Here is a 6,540-nt window from a genome sequence, read left to right as displayed (position 1 = left end):
AAAAAAAAAAAATTCCAATAATTTTTTGCTTTTTCTTCTCACAAAGTTACTATGTAAGTGAAGCTTTGGGAATGATTTAGTGACTGCCTTAAAGATTCTAAGGAGTTATTCAACAGAGAGTAACTGATACACATTCATTCAAAAATATTCACTAAAGAACTCACAACAGGTATATCTTGTTTTTTTGTCTTTTTGTTTTGAGATGGAGTCTTGCTCTGTCACCAGGCTGGAGTGCAGTGACACGATCTTGGCTCACTGCAACCTCAGACTCTCTGGTTCAAGCGATTCTCCTGCCTCAGCCTTCTGAGTAGCTGGGATTACAGGCATATGCCACCACGCCCAACTAATTTTTTTTTTGTATTTTTAGTAGAGACGGGATTCACCATGTTGGCCGGGATGGTCTTGATCTCAACCTTGTGATCCACCCGCCTCAGCTGGCCTCACAAAGTGCTGGGATTACAGGCATGAGCCACCGCGCCTGGCCAGCATATCTTGTTTTATTGCACTGCACTTTATCATGCTTTGTAGATATTGCATTTTTTTTTTTTTTTTTTTGAGACAGAGTCTTACTCTGTTGCCAAGACTGGAGTGGGTTGCTCAAGCAATCAATCAAGCCCAGCCCACTTTATTTATTTATTTATTTTAGACAGAGTGTTGCTCTGTCGCTCAGGCTGGAGTGCCTTGCTCAAGCAATCCTCCTGCTTCAGCTTTCCAAGTAGCTGGGATTACAGACATGCACCACCAAGCCCAGCTAATTTTCTTTTTTTTTTTTTTTGAGTCGGAGTCTCGCTCTCGAACTCCCCAGGGTGGAGTGCGATGGCACAATTTTCGGCTCACTGCAACCTCTGCTCCCGGGCTCAAGCAATTCTCCTGCCTCAGCCTCCCGAACAGCGGAGATTACAGGGGCCCACCACCATACCCAGCTAATTTTTGTATTTTTAGTAGAGATGGGGTTTCATCAAATTTGCCAGGCTGGTCTCTTGGCCAGGCTGGTCTTGAACTCCTGTCCTTGTGATCCACCCTCCTCAGACACCCAAAGTGCTGGGATTACAGGTGTGAGCCACTGCGCCCGGCCAATTTTCTGATTTTTTGTAGAGACAGAGTCTCGCTATGTTGCCCAGGCTGATCTCAAACTCCTGCCCTCAAGCGGTCCTCCTGCCGTGGCCCCTCAAAGTGCTGGGATTGTAGGTATAAGCCACGAAGCCCAGCTACATGTCTTTCACTTTAAATCAAAAGAAATCATTAAGCTTAGTGAAGAACACATGCCAAAAGCCAACATAGGCCAAAAGGTAGGTCTCTTGAGCCAAATAGCCAAGTTGTGAATGCAAAGGAAACATTCTTAAAGAATAATTTTAAATGCTACTCCAATAAACACACGAATGATAAGAAAGCAAACAGCCTTATTGCTGATAGGAAGAAAGTTTGAGCGGTCTCAAACTTTGATAGAAGATCAAACCATCCACAATATTCCCTTAAACCAAAACCTAATCCAGAGCAAGGCCCTAACTCTCCTCAATTCTAGGAAAGCTGAGAGACATGAGGAAGCTGCAGTACAAAAGTTTAAACCTAGCATAGTTTGCTTCATGAGGTTGAAAGAAAGAAACCTTCTCAATAACAGAAAAATGCAAGGCGAAGCAGCACATGCTTATGGAGAAGCTGCTGCAGTGAGTTATCCGGAAGAGCTAGCTAAGATAACCGATGAAGGTGGATACGCTAAACAACAGATTTGCCATGTAGACAAACAGCCTTCTATTGGAAGAAGATGCCATCTAAGACTTTCATAGCTAAAGAGAAGCCAGGGCCGGGCACAGTGGCTCACACCTGTAATCCCAGCACTTTGGGAGGCCGAGGCGGGTGGATCACGAGGTCAGGAGATTGAGACCATCCTGGCTAACACGGTGAAACCCCTTCTCTACTACAAAAATACAAAAAATTAGCCAGGTGTGGTGGTGGGCACCTGGAGTCCCAGCTACTCGGGAGGCTGAGGCAGGAGAATGGCATGAACCCAGGAGGCGGAGCTTGCAGTGAGCTGAGATCGTGCCACTGCACTCCAACCTGGGCAACAGAGAAGGAGACTCTGTCTCAAAAAAAAAAAAAAAAAAAAAAAAAAAAACAGAGGCCAGGCTGGGAGCAGTGGCTCATGCCTGTAATCCCAGGACTTTGGGAGGCTGAGACGGGCAGATCACAAGATCAAGAGATCGAGACCATCCTGGCCAACATAGTGAAACCCCATCTCTACTAAAAATACAAAAATTAGCTGAGAGTGTCACATGTGCCTGTAGTCCCAGCTACTCGGGAGGCTGAGGCAGAAGACTTGCTTGAACCCGGGAGGTGGAGGTTGCAGTGAGCTGAGATCATGCCACTGCACTCCAGCCTGGTGACAGAGTGAGACTTCATCTCAAAAAAAAAAAAAAAAAAAAAGAGAGAGAAGCCAATACCTGGTTTCCAAGTTTCAAAGCACAGACTGACTCTCTTGTTAGGGGCTAATGCAGCTGGTGACTGTAAGTTGAAGCCAGTGCTCATTGACTATTTGGAAAATCCTAGGGCCTTTAAGAATTATGCTAGGCCGGGCGCGGTGGCTCAAGCCTGTAATCCCAGCACTTTGGGAGGCCGAGACGGGTGGATCACGAGGTCAGGAGATCGAGACCATCCTGGCTAACACGGTGAAACCCCGTCTCTACTAAAAATACAAAAACTAGCTGGGCGAGGTGGCGGGCGCCTGTAGTCCCAGCTACTCGGGAGGCTGAGGCAGGAGAATGGCGTAAACCCGGGAGGCGGAGCTTGCAGTGAGCTGAGATCCGGCCACTGCACTCCAGTCCGGGAGACAGAGCGAGACTCCGCCTCAAAAAAAAAAAAAAAAAGAATTATGCTAAATTTACTCTACCTGTGCTCTATAGATGGAACAGGCCGGGAGTGGTAGCTCATGCCTATAATCTCAGCACTTTGGGAGGCCGAGGTGGGTGCATTACTTGAGGTCAGGAGTTCAAGACCAGCCTGGCCAACATGGCAAAACCCCATCTCTACTAAAAATACAAAAATTAGCCAGGCGTGGTGGTGCGTACCTGTAATCCCAGCTACATGGGGGGCTGAGGCAGGAGAATCACTTGAATCTGGGAGGTGGAGGCTACAGTGAGCCAAGATCATGCCATTACACTCCAGCCTGGGCCACAGAGTGAGACTCCGCCTCAAAAAACAAACAAAAAATGTGATCCATAGAAGGAGGCAAAAAAATCAACATAAACAGGAGTTTGAAAGAAGCTGATTTCACTCTCATGGATGACTTTGAGGTGATTCAAGACTTCAGTGTAGGAAGTAACTGTAGGTGTGTTCAAAACAGCAAGAGAACAGCCTGGCCAACATAGCGAAACCCCGTCTCTACTGAAAATATAAAAATTAGCCAGGCATGGTGGCGCATCTCTGTAATCCCAGCTACTTGGGAGGCTGAGGCAGGAGAATCACTTGAACCTGGGAGGCAGGGTTTGCAGTGAGCCGAGATCTCACCACTGCACTCCAGCCTGGGCATCAGAGCAAGACTCTGTCTCCAAAAAGAAAAAAGAAATAACAAGAGAAGTAGAATTAGAAATAAAGCCTGAAGATATGACTGAATTGTTGCAATCTCAGGATAAAACTCGAATGGATGAGGAGTTGCTTCTTCTTTTTATTCTTTTCTTTTCTTTATTCTTTTGTTTTGTTTTGTTTTTTTTATTTGAGATGGAGTTTTGCTGTCGTTGCCCAGGGTGGAGTGCAGTGGTACAATCTCAGCTCACTTCAACGTCCATCTCTCGGATCCAAGCGATTCTCCTGCCTCAGCCTCCCGAGTAGCTGGGATTACAGGCACCCACCACCATGCCCGGCTAATTATTTGTATTTTAGGTAGAAATGGGGTTTCACCCTCTTGGCCAGGCTGGTCTTGAACTCCTGTCCTCGTGATCCACCCGCGTCAGCCTCCCAAAGAGCTGGGATTACAGGCGTGAGCCACCGCACCTGGCCAATTTTTGTATTTTTAGTAGAGACGGGGTTGCCCCATGTTGGCTAGGCTGGTTTTTTCTTTTACTGTTTCTTTGAGGAGTTGCTTCTTACGGCTGAGCAAAGAAAGTGGTTTCTTGAGATGGAATCTACTGCTGTGAAGATGCTATGATCATTGTTGAAATGACAACAAAGGATTTAGAATATTACATAAGCTTAGTTGATAAAGCAGCATCAGGGTTTGAGAAGATTGGCTCCAATTTTGAAAGAAGTTCTGCTGTAGGTAACATGTTATCAAACAGCATCACATGCTACAGAGAAATCTTTCATGGAAGGAAAAGTGGATCCTTGTGGCCAACTTTATTGTTGTCTTATATTAAGAAATTGCCGGCCGGGCGCGGTGGCTCAAGCCTGTAATCCCAGCACTTTGGGAGGCCGAGACGGGTGGATCACAAGGTCAGGAGATCGAGACCATCCTGGCTAACACGGTGAAACCTCGTCTCTACTAAAAAATACAAAAAACTAGCCGGGCGAGGTGGCGGGCGCCTGTAGTCCCAGCTACTCGGGAGGCTGAGGCAGGAGAATGGCGTAAACCCGGGAGGCGGAGCTTGCAGTGAGCTGAGATCCAGCCACTGCACTCCAGCCCGGGCAACAGAGCGAGACTCCGTATCAAAAAAAAAAAAAAAAAAAAAAAAAAAAAAGAAATTGCCATAGCCAGCTGGGAATGGTGGCTCACGCCTATAATCCCAGCACTTTGGGAGGCCAAGGTTGGTGGGTCACCTGTGGTCAGGAGTTGGAGACCAGCCTAACAAACATGGAGAAACCCCATCTCTATTAAAAATACAAAATTAGCCGGGCATGGTGGTGCATGCCTGTAATCCCAGCTACTTGGGAGGCGGAGGCAGGAGAATCGCTTGAACCTAGGAGACAGAGGTTGCGGTGAGCTCAGATCATGCCATTGCACTCCAGCCTGGGCAACAAGAGCGAAACTTCGTCTCACAAAAAACAAAAAACAAACAAACAAAAGTGCTCTAACACAGCCTTGTGCAGTCAAAAGAAGATACTGTGTGACCCTGATAAGCAATTTTTGTTTTAATTTTTATTGTTCTTTTTATTTTTATTTTTGATGCAATGGTGCAATCTGCAACCTCCATCTCCCAGGTTCAAGCTATTCCCTTGCCTCAGCCTATTGAGTAGCTGGGATTACAGGTGCTCGCACCACACCCAATTAATTTTTGTGTTTTTAGTAGAGATGGGATTTCACCATGTTGGCCAGCCTCCCAAATAGATGGGATTATAGGAACATGCCACCACACCCTGCTGATTTTTGTAGTTTTTGTGACTACAGGATTTCTCCATGTTGACCGGGCTGGTCTTGAACTCTTGGGTTCAAGGGATCCTCCCTTTTGGCCTCCCCAAATGCTGGGATTACAGATGTTAGCCACTATGCCTGACCAGTTTTACCTTTCTGAGCTCAAGTTTCCTCACTTAGCACATGTGGTCAATAAGAGATTTTATCCTCAGTTAGAGGGAAGTGGTGAGATGTATACACATGATATCAAGCACACACCAAGTTTGGAGATCAGTGGTAGAAAGAGATAAAAAGAATGTGTTGAAGGTGTTGAGGACTGGGTGAGATCACTTTCAGCTGAGCTTTTTGGCGGCTGTGTCATTTAAAGTCTTGCTTCAGGCCACAAACAGGAATAAAGGCATTGAATGATGGATACTATTTCAATGGGTAGAGATTTGCAAGGAAGAGTTCTGAAAGAAAGATTTTAAGGCCAAACAAGAAACATGGATGTTGCAGGTGATAAGAATGGGAGGGTAAATTAAGGCGCATCTTGGCAAACCTTGAATGTTAAGATAGGAGTTTGATCTTTTCGTTTGTTTTTTGAGACAGAGTTTCGCTCTGACACCTAGGCTGTAGTGCAGTAGCACAATCTCAGCTCACTGCAACCTCTGCCTCCCAGGTTCAAGCGATTCTCCTGCCTCAGCTTCTTGAGTAGCTGGGACTACAGGTGTGCACCACCATGCTTAGCTAATTTTTGTATTTTTAGTAGAGATGGGGTTTCACCATGTTGGCCCCGATAATCTTGAACTCCTGACCTCAGGTGATCCGCCTGCCTTGGACTCCCAAAGTGCTAGGATTACAGGCGTGAGCCATCATGCCCACCCAAGGAGTTTGATCTTAATTCTGTAGCTGATGAAATACCAGTGAAGCCTATTGATCTGGACTTTGACATTACATAGTAAATTTTTTAAATGAAAACTGAAGCTGACACAGGGTAGTTTAGAGGGGAAGTTAATGCAAAGGAAGATTCAGTGACCAAGGGCACATGATTGACAGGACATTTTGCTAGGTGACATAGGGCAGGAGATGGATGTCAAGATGTAGACCCTGTGGGCTCACACCTGTAATGCCAGCACTTTGGGAGGCCAAGGCGGGCAGATCACGAGGTCAGGAGTTCGAGACCAGCCTGACCAACATGTTGAAACCCCATCTCTACTAAAAATACAAAAATTAGCCGGGCATGGTGGCACTTGCCTGTAATCCCAGCTACTCGGGAGGCTGAG

The sequence above is a fragment of the Trachypithecus francoisi genome, unplaced genomic scaffold (assembly GCF_009764315.1).
Source record: "Trachypithecus francoisi isolate TF-2019V2 unplaced genomic scaffold, Tfra_2.0 Lachesis_group12, whole genome shotgun sequence".
In the NCBI taxonomy this organism is placed as follows: domain Eukaryota; kingdom Metazoa; phylum Chordata; class Mammalia; order Primates; family Cercopithecidae; genus Trachypithecus; species Trachypithecus francoisi.
This window is presented reverse-complemented; position numbering follows the sequence as displayed.